The sequence below is a fragment of the Macaca fascicularis genome, chromosome X (genome assembly GCF_037993035.2).
Source record: "Macaca fascicularis isolate 582-1 chromosome X, T2T-MFA8v1.1".
Taxonomy (NCBI): domain Eukaryota; kingdom Metazoa; phylum Chordata; class Mammalia; order Primates; family Cercopithecidae; genus Macaca; species Macaca fascicularis.
The window spans coordinates 81,173,341-81,191,719 of record NC_088395.1 but is presented as its reverse complement, the minus strand read 5'-3'; the positions used below and the strand labels follow the sequence as shown (position 1 = coordinate 81,191,719).

At 42.2% G+C, this 18,379-nt stretch overlaps 1 long non-coding RNA gene across 2 annotated transcripts; it reads left to right on the top strand.

Annotated features, from left to right (window-relative positions):
- The first annotated feature begins 1,271 nt into the window (after positions 1–1,271).
- On the top strand, positions 1,272–18,075 carry LOC102141037 (uncharacterized). 2 transcript variants are annotated; one of them, XR_001487800.4, is made up of 4 exons: positions 1,272–1,488; positions 14,380–14,526; positions 15,141–15,295; positions 15,729–18,075. It is a non-coding gene; the product is annotated as an uncharacterized lncRNA (long non-coding RNA). The 2 variants fall into 2 exon arrangements; XR_001487799.4 differs by lacking the exon at positions 1,272–1,488 and adding an exon at positions 2,253–2,409.
- The last annotated feature ends 304 nt before the right edge of the window (positions 18,076–18,379 follow it).

The following is an 18,379-nucleotide window of genomic DNA, read 5'->3' as shown; positions in this document are numbered from 1 at the left end:
AATGCAAACCCATTTTTTCCTGAATAATGTTGATATAACATTTTTAACAAGTTAATTTGAGAGGATGATGATGTATAAGTTTATGGGTTTTAGGATTTATGAATTTGTGGGTCTCAGTTTTTGATATTTCCAAACTGGCTTTTTTAGGAAGCAATAAGAACCAGACACCAAAGTAAAACATAATAAAGAGAAACAAAATATTATTTTGTATTCTTTCTATTTCACACCCAAAGAGGGATGTATTTCAGAGCCTCTTCAGTAAATAATGCCATTTCTTTCAAAATTAATATTTGAGTTCTCACAGAAGACAAGAACAGGCCTTGTAGTAAGCAGTGAAGGACACTGAATCTCATTTTTAATGTCCAGACAATACCAGGGTTGTGAATAGAAAGAAAAGAGCTGTCCATGTTGGTGGCCTACTGCCTCTTACCCCCAAATTGATGGAACATCTTTGCAGTTTTTGTTCTGGTTCCCTGTACCTGGATCTTCTCTGTGGGTCATCATCAATAAGGTGTTCTCTTTGCCCAAGACAGGCTGGTTGGGCTCACCCTGAGAGCTGCTTTGAAGAGGATGTGTGGAAATATTTTTTTCTTTTTTTGAGACGGAGTCTCACTCTATCGCCCAGGCTGGCATGCAGTGGCATAATCATACCTCACTGTAGCCTCGACTTCCTGGGCTCGAGTGATTTTTCCACCTCAGCCTTCTGAATAACTGGGAGTACAGGTGCGCACCACCACGCCCGGCTAATTTTTGTATTTATTTGTAGAGACGGGGTTTCGCCATGTCACCTGAGCTGGTCTCGAACTCCTGGACTCAAGGGTTCCGTTCACCTCGGCCTCCCAAAGTGCTGGGATTACAGGTGTGAGCCACCGCGCCCAGGCTACAATTGTTATACAAATTTTTTTTTTTTGGCGGTAATTTTTACAATTTTCAATATCAGGCATAGGAGGAGAGGAGTAAGAGGCCCAAGAGGGCTGCAGACTGGCAGGGAAGGTGAAGAATTGGAGGGTAGACCACTAACGATAACAGAGGAAATAAAGGTAGATGGTTGGCTAAGAATAATGGGAGAGGGATTGACGAAAGAAGGATGGGCTGAGGGAGGGATGTGATGGTGGAGGCCAGTGTGACCGAGGGGAGGGGAAAAGTGAAAGAAGCAGAGTGGGATAGCGTCCTGGGAAGGGAGTGAAGGAGGTCGGTGGACCGCTAAGGGTTAGACTCCTAGAGGCGGGAGAGCGGGCGCGGGGTTAAGGGGCGTGAGCAGCGCATGCGCTGGAAGCACACTGCGGCGATTCTGGAGCGGTTGTGCTTTTCTGGCTTCAGCGTTGCGGCTCAAGGCACAGTTGGTCATGTGCCTGCTGTCCATTGCCGCTAAGGCCTGCTGCTGCCATTCAGGCGTCTCTCTCTCTCTCTTTCATGCCGCTCTCTCCACCCCATCTTGGGACGGCCGGCTCTAAGAATTCCTGCTACGACACTGAATTCAACCAGGAGGTAAAGGAACGATGTAGGGGAAGAACAGAACATGGAGGGCGGCGGAGGGAACTTGGGCCAGGAAGATCCTTAATTTGTTCATTTTTCCAGTTCACGGGAGGAAAAAATGGAATCCGTTACAGGCCCCAGTTTTCCAAAAGGATGTTGAGCATTTGCTTCCCATTGTGAAAGGAATGCGGACTCCTTACCTCTAACTAGAGTCAAGGCACCTGAGCATCGGTGTTTTCCATAATGTTCCCTGTTTAAAACATTTGTGGTTCGTCATTTGTAGCAGATGTATTTAAAGGGCGAGGCCTTAGGATTATGTTCAGCCGATGGTTTATGAGAGTTTCCCTTGCCTTTGTTCAGGTTGACTGGTCTTATGTGAATCCCGGGGTACTCTAGCCCCCTCCCTTGGAGTTTAGACCCATTCCATCTAGATCTGGGATTCACTCTGATCACCTGCAACGCCTTCTTTCCCCAATTCAACTTCCCTAGTTTATCGCTTCTACCCGCAGTAGGGAAGGCTGGTAATGGCTCTCCTTGGGCACTGGGGCAGAACAGTGGCGAGAAACACGTCCACATAGCATCAGGCATGCATACTGTATACAAATAGGAGCAAGAAGGGAGAGGACTAGCGGGGTGCGCAGGGTATTTGAGAGGCTGGATGAGGAGGCGCGGCGCCGAGGGGCGGCGCTCAAGCTAACAGTATTTGAGAGGAACTGAGTTAAGGGGAGGGGCTCCAGTGGGTGGCGGGGAGAGGGAGGCACGCATGCGCAAGACTTGAATGGAGTAGGGGTTGGAGGTTTGGAAGGTCAGGAAGGGAAGGACTCGCAGGCATATTTACGAACGCAAAGTTGCTAGGAGTTGGTACCAGCAGTTGGGAGGTAGAGGTGGAGCTCATGCGTATTTGAGACAACATCTTGAAGGTTGGGGAGAACGGTAAGGAGGAAGCGGCGCGCATGCGTATTTCAGACGGAGTGCCGGGGAGGGGAGGCGCTCAGCGTTCGGGTAACTAAGGTTGCAAAATGGCGAGGGGGGAGGTAAGCTGTCTTTGCTTGGCCATCTTGGGCTAGCAGGCCCTGCAGAGAACTACCTTTTTAGCTGAGTGAAGGGATCAGTCAACCTGAGTTGGAGTTCTCCTATGCTGTGGCCAGATCCACTAGAAATTAAGCCAGAATCTTAGCCTCTCACTGGCCTATCGGTAAGTGGGTTCAAAAATGAGGAGGCGATGATGACTCTGCAAAAGGTTGCGGCAGCTGGCGGTGCGTAGGAAATGCGTAAAAAGGGAGCACTTGGAGACAGGCCACATTTGGGCAGTACGCATTCGGAGGACTCTCTCTGGCTTTCCGATCTTGGGTCTCTGTACTTGGCTCTGAATACAGTCATCCCATCAGAGTAGCAAAACACTGTGGTTGTAGTGTGAGAATCTAATGTTAATGTTGGCCGAAAGCCCTTGATTTTCTCCCCTGAGAACATAGGCGTGAGGGTTTGGATGTGTTTCCAAATGCTTGTTACTCTTTGCTGTAAACCTGGAATTTGGACCTATGGCTGCCTGGGACTCATACTGTCGTGGAGAAAGATAGAAAAGTAGTTAATGGCAGTGGTGGTATGAAGGTGACCTGGGCTTTCACCCTTTCCTTTATTTTTTCTTCTGTAGAACTTTCAGCACGGTTTTGTCAAGGGGGAAGATTAGAGTTTCTATTTTAAAGGCAGATGTACTGTCATGACTCTCTGAAGACTTGCTGTGAATCGCTAAAACTAGTAAGTTAGCACTTAGATACAGATACATAGTTAGAAAGGGCACAGGATTAAAAAGTGAAAAAAACATCTTTTTCCAATAATCCTAGCTATGATTTCATGATGGTCCTTTTCCTTCTCTGGACCTATTTCTCTCTCTCGCTCACTTATTTATTTCCTTTTAGACAGAGTCTTGCCCCGTCGCCCAGGCTGGAGTGCGGTGGCGCGATCTCAGCTCACTGTAACCTCCGCCTCCCGGGTTCAAGCGATTCTGATGCCTCAGCCTCCCAAGTATTAGCTGGGGTTACAGGTGCGCGCCACCACGCCCGGCTAATTTTTGTATTTTTAGTAGAGATGGGGTTTTGCCATGTTGGTCAGGCTGGTCTCGAACTCCCGGCCTCAAGTGATCCGCCCGCCTCAGCCTCCCAAAGTGCTGGGATTACAAGCGTAAGCCACCACGCCCGGCCACTGGGCCTATTTCTCTATCTGTAATAATGATTAAATGTCAATAGCACTTACTACGTTTGAGGTTCTGGTCTGCGTGCTTTTACATAGGCCGTAACTCATTTGGTACTCTCGACCATCTTACGAAACAGCAGTACTGTTATTAAGTTTTTACAAATGAGAAATTTGAGGGACACGAGACTAATTTGTTCAAGGCTTTACAGCCAGTTGAATGGCTGAGACAGGGTTTTTATCCAGGTGGGATGGCTCCAGAAGCCTGTGCTCTTAAGCATTATGCTTTATTCCCTAAAAAGAGGAGGCGAATTTAAAGGAACTTTCTTTTATGATTTCAAAATCTGTTTGTAACTAACCAAAGCCATTTGAGAAAGAAGACATGTTTTCTGTTTCTGACTGTGCAGACTACAGGGTTACATACCTAGGAGACAAAAGGTAAAGAATTGTTGATTTGGTGCCTAGTGGGGTGGCTATCCTTAACTACCCTTGTCTTCTGTGCTTTTTGTTCTGCAGAGGGTCTAAAATGGCCGACTGCGGCAGGCTGGACACACCCTTCTTGTTTTGCCTGATTTTCTGTCTGCTCTAACGCTTTGAAACGTCTAACCAGTCATTTGCTGCAGTACATGTTTTTTTTTAACCCATTATTAATATTTCGCCGTGTTGATCCAAATATACAATAGTGATGGAAAGGTTATTGTCTTTTTTCTTGTAATAAAAGACTGAAAATACATTTGTTTCATTTTTATTATTTGCTTAGGATACATTCGTGGAAGTGGAGTTAGTACATCAAAGGGTATGAACATTTTAAACTCTCAGTGTCTATTGCCAAACTTCTTCCCAAAAAGATTGTATCAATTTTTACTCATACAAGCGCTGAATGTTGTTGTTTGTTAATTTTTAATGGATAAAAACCAGTATTAATTTTTCATTTGCTTATTAGTTTGGATTTTCTTCCTCCATATATATCTCAGCAGTTTTCTTTCATGTAATGATAGTTCATATCTTATGTTGATTTATGCGTTGAAGTTTTAGTTTAGTGTTTATTATTATGTTTGAGTGTGTTCTGTAAATAAAGATTACTCAGACTTTTGTAATGTTATAAATACCTACTCCATGTTATTGTTTGCCTCTTAATTTTTGTCTTTAAATTTTTGGTTAGTAGAGATTTGAAATTATTTGGCAAATTTGTCTTCTATTTTGTGATTTTTTCTTCTATTGTTTAAATTTGAATAGCTCCCTCAGTCTAGAAATTTGATAAATTTCGTAACTTTGCTTGAGGATAACTATCAAGCATGGGAGAAAAAACATCCATAATTTCACCACCCAGAGAGAACTATTGTTAATACATTTATTCACTTCATTCTGTGCATTTTTCTATGCAGTTGATAATATATGTGTACTATTTTATATTGTGTTTTGTTTTTAACATTATAACATGCGTATGTCCATGTTAAACATTCTTTGTAATTGTCAGTGTTTCATGATGTTCTGTTGTATGGAAGTATTTTATAGATTTTCAGTATTTTAAATTATGTAATGAATATCTTTTCATTTGGTTTTTATTATTCATCTATTTTGGGTTGTTATCGAAGAGACTTCTAGAATTAGTTATTTGTCAAAAGATTTGAACATTATAAAGAATTGGCATAGTTACTTTTCAAAAAATTAATGTCAGTTTTTGTACCCAGTCGCTTAGGTACTTATAAAAAAATGTTTTTGCTTTTTTTTTGCTGACTCCATATGTAAATGAATGAATGGTATCTCTTCGTTTTTTTGTTTTGTTTTGTTTTTTTTGAGACAGGCTCTCCCCTTATTGCTCAGGCTGGAGTACAGTGGCGTGATCATGGCTCACTGAAGCCTCGACTTCCAGGGCTCCAGAGATCCTCTTACCTCAGCCTCCTGAGTAGTGGGACTACAGGTGTGTGCCACTATGTCCAGCTAATTTTTTTTTTTTTTTTTTTTTTTTGAGACGGAGTCTTGCTCTGCCGCTCAGGCTGGAGTGCAGTGGCCGGATCTCAGCTCACTGCAAGCTCCGCCTCCCGGGTTCACGCCATTCTCCTGCCTCAGCCTCTCGAGTAGCTGGGACTACAGGCGCCCGCCACCTCGCCCGGCTAGTTTTTTTTGTATATTTTAGTAGAGACGGGGTTTCACGGTGTTAGCCAGGATGGTCTCGATCTCCTGACCTCGTGATCCGCCCGTCTCGGCCTCCCAAAGTGCTGGGATTACAGGCTTGAGCCACCGCGCCCGGCCTGTCCAGCTAATTTTTAAATTTTTTTGTAGAGATGGGATTTTGCCATGTTGCTCAGGCTTGTCTTGAACTCCTGGGCTCAAGTGAGTCTCCCATCCCGTCTTCCCAAAATGCTGGGATTACAGGGGTGAGCCACCACACCTGGCTGATGTCTTTGTTTTGTGATACAATTCTTTTATTATTTGGTGAGGCTGGACTTTAGATCTTAATTACTAGCTCTTATTTCCTTTTGTGAATTATTCAATTTGTGCCTGAATGTTATTTGTAAGTTGCAAATGTCATTTGTTGCAGATATGCTCCCAGTAATATTTGTTGCCATTGAGTCTGAAGAAATGTTTGCAGTTCCAGATATAACTGCTGTGTGGATACATGTCTGGTTCTTGGTAGCCATTTTGAGATAACATTTGTCTGACCTCTTATCTTATTTTTGTTTTTATTTTTAGAGTGTAGGTCTTGTCCAGGCTGGTCTTGAACTCCTGGGCTCAAGTGATCCTTCTGCCTCGGCCTACCAAAGTGCTGGGATTACAGGCATGAGCCACCTTGCCTGGCCTTGTCTGACCTTTAAACAGAAATCCATTGCTTTTTATCTAAAAGGAAAGCACTTTTGAGTACTGTGTAACAGTGGTGCTTCCTGGCTCTGGGCATGGGGAGAAGACAGGGCAACATTTTGTCCCTAATGAGAAACTAATTTAGACAAGAAACAAAACAGTGGTCTCTTCTCCCGCATCCATTCAGGGACTGGTCTTATTTTAAATATTTGAGTGGCCTGAGGGAGGATATAGGCAGGTAGTGAAATGTCCACATTTATGCGTACTGTTAAATGCTTTGGGGATGTGAAATGCATTAAGGAACACACTAGCATGTGAGAAGGCACCAGGAGTTGTCTAATTGGCAGAAAGGAACAGTGTACAGGCAAGAGCAGTGTAATAACTTTAGGGGAAAATAATATGTTAAGCTTATTAAATAACAGCCTCATAGAGACATTGGGTCCCAAAACAGTGATCTCAGTATAACTGTCAACAACTTGCTGATGTTTTCAGCCCTATTTGCTGGTCAGAGACAAAAAAGCCATTAAAAACCTAGGTATTATTAGGCCGGGCGCGGTGGCTCAAGCCTGTAATCCCAGCACTTTGGGAGGCCGAGACGGGCGGATCACGAGGTCAGGAGATCGAGACCATCCTGGCTAACACGGTGAAACCCCGTCTCTACTAAAAAATACAAAAAACTAGCCGGGTATGGTGGCGGGTGCCTGTAGTCCCAGCTACTTGGGAGGCTGAGGCAGGAGAATGGCGTGAACCCGGGAGGCGGAGCTTGCAGTGAGCTGAGATCCGGCCATTGCACTCCAGCCTGGGCGGCAGAGCGAGACTCCGTCTCAAAAAAAAAAAAAAAAAAACCTAGGTATTATTAAGAAAGGTATGAGACACAGAAAAATGCCATTCTATCTTTGTGTAAAACTGTTACAGTGGTAATAACTATTACAGTGGTAATCTTACCTCAAGGAGTCTGTTATTATCACTCACACGATTTTGAAAAGGGAGTGGGCAGAGTGTGTTACCTCTCTGTTTCATTTTTCTTGTTTATAATACATAGGTGAATTAGATATTCTCAAAGGTCTTGGAGGGGTCTAATTCTGGTTTCCTGAAACTGAATGTTATTTCTAGTTTAGAGAATCTGTTTAATTATGTTTATTAAATAAACTATTCTAACATTCCTTTTTTTTTTTTTTTTTTTTTTTTTTTGAGACGGAGTCTTGCTCTGTAGCCCGGGCTGGAGTGCAGTGGCCGGATCTCAGCTCACTGCAAGCTCCGCCTCCCGGGTTTACGCCATTCTCCTGCCTCAGCCTCCGGAGTAGCTGGGACTACAGGCGCCCGCCACCTCGCCCGGCTAGTTTTTTGTATTTTTAGTAGAGACGGGGTTTCACGGTGTTAGCCAGGATGGTCTCGATCTCCTGACGTCGTGATCCGCCCGTCTCGGCCTCCCAAAGTGCTGGGATTACAGGCTTGAGCCACCGCGCCCGGCCTATTCTAACATTCCTACTCTGATCTGTATATTATCTATTTTGTATTTAATAGCATTCTAACTTTTTTTTTTCAGTGAAGGATGAGGATTATTGGATTTAGAAGTGCCAAATGAGCTGTTACTTATTGCTTTTTGCTATCCAGTTACACTGGGTTAATCCAGTTAGTTGTAAGCTCCCATTTTTCAGCATTTTGCTAGCTGTAGATATTAAACCAGGCTCATGTGAGTAGTAGGGTGGGGAGGTTAAGAGGAGTATATAAGCAAAAAGGGAAAAAACCCCCCTCATGTTTTAGAAGAGGGGGTTGAGAAGTTCCTTTATTGGAAGTCTGTGCACGGAAGTCCCATTTTACATCATGCCAGTGTCTAGTTCCCAATTCCATCTATGGCCAGGGGTTAGGGAAAGCCTGAATATTTGAAATAACCAAAAAACATTTAACCTTTGATTTCTATAATTTGTTCCTCCCCTGTCTTGATGTTACAGCCAGCAGCAGCCTGGAGCAGCACCCCCTGGGAAGAAATTTTACATCGGCCATTATAATACAACCTGATAAGTGTTACAGCACTTATCAGATTGTATTGTAATTGTCTGTGTATATATGCCTGTCTCTCTTCCTGTTATTAGTTAGACTGTGAGCTCCTTGAGGGCAAGGAAGGTGTCTTCATCTCCAGAGCCCAGCCTGGCACATTAGTAGGCCTCAGTAAATGTTTATTAGATGAATAAATGAATGACTCATCAGCAAACATTTATTGTGTGCCTGCTAAAGTGAGCTCCACAGGCTCTGGACTGTCAACTGTTTCTTCAAAAAGCATGTGGTCAGAAACTTGATATTTTTGTATATGTCTTCCTAAGAGTTTCTCATGAGACAATGCCATTTTTGTGTTTGGATTTCAGTCCTTGATATTTACAGATGTTGCAACTGTTGCTATTGCTGACACTTGCTTTCTTGGTGGGACTTGAGTGATAACTGTTAGATGGGGGCCTCATCCTCAGGGCCCAGGTAATCATCCAAATAGTCCAAATAGTATTCTTAGATAGGACTTTGCTCGCTCTTTCTTTCTTTCTTTCTTTCTTTCTTTCTTTCTTTCTTTCTTTCTTTCTTTCTTTCTTTCTTTCTTTCTTTCTTTCTTTCTTTTCTTTCTTTCTTTCTCTTTCTTTCTCTTTCTTTCTTTTTCTTTCTTTCTTTCTCTTTCTTTCTTTCTTTCTTTCTTTCTTTCTTTCTTTCTTTCTTTCTTTCTTTCTTTCTTTCTTTCTTTCTTTCTTTCTTTCTTTCTTTCTTTCTCTGTCTTTCTTTCTTTCCTTCCTTCCTTCCTTCCTTCCTTCCTTCCTTCCTTCCTTCCTTCCTTCCTTCCTTCCTTCTTTCTTTCTAAGAGACAGGTTCTCACTCTGTTGCTCAGGCTGGAGTGCAATGGCGCGATCACAGGTCACTGCAGCCTCGAACTCCTAGGCTCAGGTGATCCTTCCACCTCAGCGTTCTGAGTTAGGACTACAGGTGTGCGCCACCACCCCTGGCTAATGTTTGTATTTTTCATAGAGACGGGGTCTCGTTATGGTGCCCAGGCTGTTCTCGAATTCTCGAATTCCTGGACTCAAGCGATCTACCTTCCTCAGCCTCCCAGAATACTGGGATTACGGGTGTGAGCCACAGCACCCAACCAGACTCCATATTCTAAGCCAAGGGTGGGCAAACTTTATTGCCAATGGGCTACCTGTTTTGCAAATACAGTTCTATATTGGAACACAGCCACGTTCATTCACTGATGTTTTACCTGGGGCCGCTTTTGCATCCCAATGGCACAGTTAAGTAGCTACTAGGGTGGTGCAAAAGTAGTTGCTGTTTTTGCCATTCAATATATTGGAGACATTGTGGCCCACAAAGCCTTTGTAGAAAAAGATTGCTGTGCCTACTCTGGATCATCACTCGACAGTGATGGTTTCATTCCTCATTCCATTCACCAGACCAGAAATTCATATTTATTTACTTCATTTGTCATTGCTTATGACAAGTCTTTTTCCTCTTTTACAGATAAACCAGCTAAGACATGTTTTAAAGTAGGAAATTATAAGACCTCCCCCAGGGTCCTGCAGTCAGTCAGTTATAATCTGTCCTTCAACATCAAGCTTTGAACCTCTACTCTAGAAATACCTTTTATTGTATTCAAACTTGAAACACATGGACATAGCATGCTTTGGTGCCTTCGCCCTTGTTCCTCTCCTTCCTACACAGTTCTTTGCAATGAGAATATGGGAAATAAGGACTTAATGTGGGATAAGGCAGAAAGGTAAGCTGAGGCAAATGTTTAGAGGTTCCTAACACTAATTTTTAAATGAAGAAGTGGGGTGTCTGAAATACTCATTTATTTAGACATATACAGGTAGTGAGCCTAGACTTCCAAGAGCTTATAGCACCTCCCCTTGTGCCTCCCCAACTTTACATGTACTATCTTGGTAACCTGCCTATGAATACATTTTGATTCATTTCACTTCATTAAAAAGTCGGAGAGCTCAAAGTCATATTTGAGAAAGCTAAATTTAAAACAAAATGGAGGAAACATTGAATAGGCTCATCTTGTTGGATAGGATCATCCTAGGAATAAAATAAAATAGAAGGAAAAGTCTTACAGCCATATTGTTAAAGCTGCTTGCTGGATTTTTCCCAAAATTTTATTGTGAAAGTTGTCAAACATACATACAGAAAAGTTGAAAGAATTGTATGGTGAAAAGCTATGTACCCAACACCTAGATTTTATAATTAACATTTCACTATACTGTCATGTGTTGCTTAAAGACAGGATGTGTTCTGAGTAATGGATCATTAAGTGATTTTGTTGTTGTGTGAACATCATAGGGGAGTGTACTTATACAAACCTAGATGGTATAGCTTACTACACACCTAGGCTATATGGTATAGCCTATTCCTCCTAGGCTACAAACCTGTACAGCATGTTGCTGTATTGAATACTGTAGGCATTTGGAACACAACGGTAAGTATTGGTATATCCAAACATATCTAACATAGAGAAGGTACAGTAAAAACATGGTGTTATTATCTTATGGGACCACCATTGTATATGCGCCTGTGACTGAAATGTTACTATAAGATTCAGGACTGTTTGCGTTATCACATTAACTCATCTTTGTTGAATAGGTTTTAAAAATCTGTCTGTCGTCCATGTTAATGTCATCTGTATCTGACCCATCATGGTGCTGAAAAAGTTTGTTTTCATTCTTATTTGTGTCTTCTAAGTTGGCATGAATACCAGCACAGCACAACTATGTGTAAGCAGATCTGTGTAGGAATGAGAGTCTCAGGGAGAGAATCCACGTTGTTTCTGAAAGAAAATGGCTATAGCTCACTGTTGTTTACTGGAAATAGTAGGGGGAAGGAAAGGTGGAAGTCCAGGTCCAGTGTCATATACTGCCTTGCACCTTACTCACTTCTCTGCCTTTAGGGTAGGTGGTTTTCTGAGCAGCTTCTGCTTGGTTCTTTCCTTTAAGGCTTGCTAAAGGAGAAACAACAATGTCATATTGAAATGCCAATGAGGCAATATTTAGCATTAGAATAACTCTTTGGAATTCTAGCAAATGGATTTTTAGTTTGGGCTACTGTCTAATAGTATTCTTTGAGCCTTTTCTGTTAGCAACAGCTGCAGTTTCAGTTAGGAAGCACCATGAAATTTTGTTTGTCTTTATCCATGGACATGATAATGGTCAATGTTACCTGTTTGTGTCTATCTCCTTTGATTTAAACTCAAGGGTAGAGACTGTTTTACTGATCTTTGCACATCTCTTACACTGTAAAGTTTGTATTCATTTATAGGGATATACCCCCAAATATATGTTTAACAATATTAAAAGAAAGATTTAGATATGGGCATATTCACGGTGTTTATAACAGTAAATAATGGAAAAACTTACCTAGTCATGAATAGGAACTTGGTTAAATACATTTTGGTGTATTCATGTAATGGCACAACATAGCCATTAAAAATAAAAATAGTCTTGAAGATAAATATTTGACTTAGAAAGATGTATAGAGCATATTAATTGAAAAAGGGCTAAAGAGAAACAGTATAGTTTCATCTAATCATTGTAAAATAAGAATTCATGTTTGTGCATGTATATGAAAGTTGTTGGAAGAACGTACCCCAAGTGTTAAACTTTTCTGGGATTCTGGCTGATTTTTTTTTTTTTTTTTTTTTTTTTTTTATGAGATGGAGTCTCGCTCTGTTGCCAGGCTGGAGTGCAGTGGCATGATTGTGGCTCACTGCAACCTCTGACTCCCTGGTTCAAGCGATTCTCTTGCCTCAGCCTCCCGAGTGGGATTACAGGCATGCGCCACCACGTCCAGCTAATTTTTGTATTTTTAGTAGAGACGAGGTTTCACCATGTTGGCCAGGATGGTCTTGATCTCCTGACCTCGTGATCCGCCGGCTTCCGCCCCCCAAACTGCTGGGATTACAGGCGTGAGCCACTGCGCCCGGCCTCTGGCTGATTTTTACATTCTTTGCCTAATATAGTTCTGGATTTTTTTTTTTTTTTTGCAGTGTTCATCTATGACTATCAAAGCTAGAGACACATTGAAACTATTTCCATTTTGAAACTGTTGACTTGAACAGAAGTGGAATAAGTGGGGGTGGTGAGGGGTTCTGGAAACTGGAGAAATTTAGTTCGGAAAAGAGCTGGGTGGGGTGGGGGAAGGGAATGGTGGAAATAAGATCGCTGTCTTCAGAGGAAGGCACTAACTACCACCTACCCTTAGATTCCTGGCTCCTTAGTGCAGGCATTTTCTGGATCAGTGTTTACACCTACCATTTATTTCCCAATTAGGCCCTCTACACATTCCTTTTCTACCCTTGTCCCTCTGGGCTTTAAAGCTACAATAATTGCTAGTGGCAGCAGCTACTTATGAATATGCAAGTCTTGCTCTAGTAAATGGTAGCCTTAGTTGCTCCAATAAAGAGATGGCTCAAACCTATCAAGGCTCCTGCTTCCCCTCTCCTCTCAGCTAGGCAGCACCAGTCTTCCTTATCTATGGTGGGAGAACTTTCTGCCTTGGTCTCATGGTCACTAGTAGATGAGAGGACAGATTCTTTCTGGCTGGTGGTAGGTAAAACAGTTAAAAATGAGTCCTGGGTAACTGCTCCTTGGGTCTTCCAGGGGTTTGAGTTGAGGGTTGCCCGCATCTCACTGAGTAACAGGAAACTTAGCAGTATTGACTTGTGCTGCCAGCATATAATGATAACAGTAACCTGGGCTTTGGGCCATTGCTGAATTGCCAGATTTCTGGGTTATTTTTCATGCTAAGCAGCTAGGGACTGAGAAACTTACAGGCAATAGGCTGCTCCTTAGAAAGGACCCCTTGGCCAGGCAGGGTGGCTCACGCCTGTAATCCCAGCACTTTGGGAAGCTGAGGTGGGTGGATCACCTGAGGTCAGGAGTTTGAGACCGGCCTGGCCAAGATGGTAAAACCCCATCTACTAAAAACACAAAAATTAGCCAGGCGCGGTGGCGGGCGCCTGTAATCCCAGCTACTCGGCAGGCTGAGGCAGGAGAATCACTTGAACCTGGGAGACTGAGGTTGCAGTGCTTGAACCCAGGAGGCAGAGGTTGCAGTGACCGAGATCACACCACTGCACTCTAGCCTGGGCGACAGAGCAAGACTCTGTTTCAAAAAAAAGAAAGAATGAAAGGACTCCTTGATGGTCTTTGGCTTGTGTCTCATGACTCAGAGCCTGTTACTCCAGTGGTTGATTCTTGGAGGTAGGGGCATAGCCACTGGTCTGCCTAGTTTTTGTGGTCCTATTGATAACCCAGACAGCTGGGTGAGGGAGCAGATAATGTTCAATTCCTTTTCACTTAAGGTAAGGTGAGTGGTGGTGGGAGTTGAGATTGTAAATGATAGGGTCTTGGTCCAAGAGCCCAGAGTTTTGTAACCTTTTCCTATCAGTGTGAAAACCAGATGCCATCTGATGACTAGATGAAGGTTTCATTCACCTTTTGCAGGCTGTTTTGGTCAGGACTAAAGAATATAGGTTCATTAACTGCCAGAAACAGAAGGGCCACTAAGGGGTCAAGTTTACCCCCTTATTCACGGCGATATTGAAGTCTAAAGAGGGGAAGAACTTGAAGGAAACTACGAAGATAAGCATTAGAGTTCACATCTGGGTACTAACACTTTGGTGTAGTCATTGGTACCTCTGTACCCAGTTCTCTCATTTAAAATAAAGGCAGGAATCCTTACTAATAATCGTAGACCTTGTAACTGCCTTTGCCAGATAATATAATTGTGATGCTAAGTGTGAATGCTTAGCAAGAGTAAAATCTGAGATCCATGGTGTGACTGGCTGGATAACTTGACTAAGGTGGTAAAAATAAAATTAAAGCTAGATCTCAAACCTTGACTGTTCCATCTTATGTTTGTTTCTTTCTTCTCCCTGTCCTATAGGTGATGCCACATGCAATCAGAAACTATGCCACTGGTGAAGAGGTATATTGAGCCCTGCCTGGTTAACCTCCAGTGAGGTTATCAGAGAATTGGGAGAGGCTCAAACCAGCATCCTGCACCTAGTTATCAAACCATTGTGAAGTCTTGGTAAGTGGCCAGTGGCTTTGGTGGGCTTGCTCAGTTAGTGGGATGGGGTAGGGTAAGGGTGCTTAATAGGCACTAAGCAATTACTGGATATTTTCACATTATGATATGAAAAAAAGTCTTAAAATATTCAGGCTGTGCTACAGAATAAAGAATCTAACCTCTTTTTTCCCTATCGTCCCATTTTTACAGATGGGGGAATTAGAAATTGCCCAAGATTATATGAGGCCACAGTAGATGGCACAAATTGCCCAAGATTATAGCTAGTTGGCATAGAAAATGGATTTGAGTCCAAGTCAGTACTGTGTCTTCTACTCAGTGCTTCATCTAGGTTCTATCAAATCCAAGGAAGCCATGTGAGACAGAAATGTTTTTATTTCACAGTAAAAGATTTTTTTTCTTTTCTTTTTTTTTTTAAATAGAGATGGGGGTCTCACTATGTTGCCCAGGCTGGTCTTGAACTCCTGGGCTCAAGTGATCCACACACCTTGGACTCATTTCACACTAAAAGATTTCTGTAATAGCTCCTGAGATTTTACTCCTCTGATGTTGGAAATGTCCATGGTGTGAAGTTTTATTATGCATAAAATCACCTGGGGTGCTTGTTAAACATGCAGATTCCTGGATGGCCAGAAAACTTCTCATTGGTCAAGAGCAACATTAACATCTGCCTGTTACTCATACTGATGCTTCCTGCCCAGCAAGTTCATCAGAGGAAGAGGATGAATTACGGTTGCCATGGATGTCCTTGTGAGGCAGTTGGGAAGCCTTGGTAAGTTGCCAGTGGCTTGGGGTTCCCCAGTTGGTGGTAGAAAGGAGAAGGGAAATAGGTTATGATCTCGCCCTTTCTAACTTTCTAGCTTTATTAAGTACTTACTAAATGCCAGAGACTATTGCAGATATTAACAAAGTCTTGCCAGGGAACTTTCATTCTTGTGAAGTTAGACAAAGGGATAAGTAACCAGTAAATGTATAATGTATCATAAGTGTTATATCAATTGTTTTTTCCCATTATGATGTAAAAAATTGCACTTAAAAATGATTAGGTTAAACTAAGCAACATCTTGTGTTTTTCTCCCTTCTTCCCATTCTCCCTTTTAATACCTGCCACAGTTGCTCAATGCAATGGAGGCTGACCAAGCTGAGTGTCAGGAAGGTCATAGATGATGCAAACAGTCTTTTTTCTTTTTGTTACTTCTCACTAGGCTGGATTGTGAAGGATATTTGAAAAGTATTTTAGAGTCCACCAGATCCTCCATGTGAATGACCATGCAGCAAAAGAAGGAGGGTCCTGTCAGTGATTAAGGTAACATAGTGATGAAGGTAAGTAGGGGAAGAGAGGCTTACTTTGCCCTGATTCTTGTCAGGGAGGCTCTTAGAACTGCCATTTCCAGAGCATAAGTGACAGGCCAGCACTTTCAAAGCCTGCAACTTATTCTATAATATATCCTTCTTAAAACAATTCATGTAGATTATATGCTTACCCAGTCTGTGATCACTCCTGCAGATCAGAAGAACTGAAATATAGGTGACATAGGCTCTTGCTTTTGTAAATATTTTGTTGAAACACAGTTGTGTTCATTCATTATTGTCGATGGCAGCTTTCATGCTACAGCAGAGATGAGTAGTTGGGAGAGAAACCATATGGACCATGGAGTTTGAAATATTACTGTCTGGCCCTTCACAGAAAGTTTGCCAATTCGTGGCATAGATTAAATAAATGTACTATGTCTACAAATCCTCCTCTCCCCATTTTCCTTTCAATGGGACTTGCATTTACAGTTGATCCTAGAACATATGGAATCTCATAGTAATCAGCTTGCTTCTGAATTTCTTCCCACTCAAATTAAGCTCACCTAGAAAGCACATTCACAAATTGGGCTACATATACAGAAGGAACTATGTTTTATATGCCTCATCGTAGTCAACTCATTTATCCTATATGTATGGTTCCCCCATTTTTTCCTTCTTTTCAGGGGTGACTTTTAAACTTGAGCCATTCATGAGTATCCAAAAAGTTACAACTTATGTTTTCTAATTAAGACTTTATCCTTATTTTAGTATACTTACCCTCCCTGGCTTTTTTGCATATTTCTGCAGATGTCTTGACCTTTCTGGGGAATAAGCCCCCTTAGAAGATTAATTTTCTGTAGTTCTCTATTGAGGAAATACATGACATTTAGCTTTTTAATAATTTGATGCCATTCATTGAGCACCTACTGTGTGCTTTATGTACCCTGTCTCATTGAATTTTTACAGAAAACTGGAAGAGTTAGTTTTGTGTTATTACTACCTCCATCTCAAAGATGAGTCTTGGAAAGTTTAAGTAACTTTAGGTTACATTGTAATCAATGGCAGAACTGGGACTTAAGAACATAATTCATGTTTGCATTTTCTTTTCTTTCTCTTTTTTTTAAAAATTTTTTTAAAAGAGAGAGCATCTCACTCACTATGTTGCCCAGGCTGGTCTTGAACTCCTGGGCTTAAGCAATTCTCCCACCTCCGCCTCCCAAAGTGTTAGGATTATAGGCATGAGCCCTCATGCCCACCCCTTGCGTTTTCTATTTAAGTGGTCTTGAAGTTTGTTTTTTTTTTCCCCTTTTTAAATCTTGGAATTTGGCCTTTAGTAAGCATAGAATAGCAAAGTGTAATACCTGAACTGGGGAAAAAAGTCCTTGAATTCTTTAGGAAAGACTTAGTTGATGGGTACAAAGTGAAATGCTCACTGGAACCGGGAATCAGAATCCAGTTCTGCTCACCTATCCCTACATACCCTTCTTCCCTCTGCCCTGGCGTATCATGGTTGATGTACATATCAATGATCATCCCTTCTATAATCCCACTTAACAACTTAGAAGTTAATTGATAATACTCTTCTGGCTTAAAACCCTTCTTCTCTGGGCAGGTGTGGTGGCTCCTACATTATCCCAGCACTTTGGGAGGCCGAGGTGGGAGGATTGCGTGAGCCCAGGAGTTTGAGACCAGCCTGGGTAACATAGCAAGACCCTGTCTCTACAAAAAAATTAAAAAGTAGGGGGCATGATGGTGTTCACGCCTGTAATCCCAGCATTTGGGGAGGCCAAGGCGGGTGAATCATGAGGTCAAGAGATCAAGACCATCCTGGCCAACATGGTGAAACCTCGTCTGTACTAATACTACAAAAATTAGCCGGGCGTGGTAGCAGGCACCTGTAGTCCCAGCTATGGGAGGCTGAGGCAGGAGAATCATGTGAACCTGGGAGACGGAGGTTGCAGAGAGCTGAGATCGCACCACTGTACTCCAGCCTGGTGACAGAGCAAGACTCTGTCTCAAAAAAAAAAGAAACATCCAGATGTCCTCTTACTGGAAGGGCATCATAGTTTATCCTGCACCTGACACTAATATACCTACTCTGGGAATTCTTCTACCTACAACTATTTATCTGATCCCATCAGGTATTAAAGTTCTAAAAGTTAACAGAATTCTTAAAGGTTCCCAATCCCTCCCAGAAACCCCATCATCTCAAAGTCACTAGCTATTAAAAGAAGCAAAAAAAAAAAAAAAAAAAAAAAAGTGGCTCCTGACCTAGTCTCTTTGAGTGTGAAGACCTATTTACTATATAAAGCTGTCACCTGCCTTGAAAAGATTAAGACAGCAAGAAAGTTCTTAGAAAGTGGGTATGTGGCTGGCCTCAGATAAGGAGAAATTGTTGAGAAGAAGGAGTTGGGTTTTTTTGTCTTTTTTTGTTTCTTGTTTTTGAGACAGGGTCTCGCTGTATCTCCCAGGTTGGAGTGCAATGGTGCGATCACAGCTCACTGCAGCCTCAACCCCCCAGACTCAAATAATCCTCCCTCCTCAGCCTCCCAAGTAGCTAGGA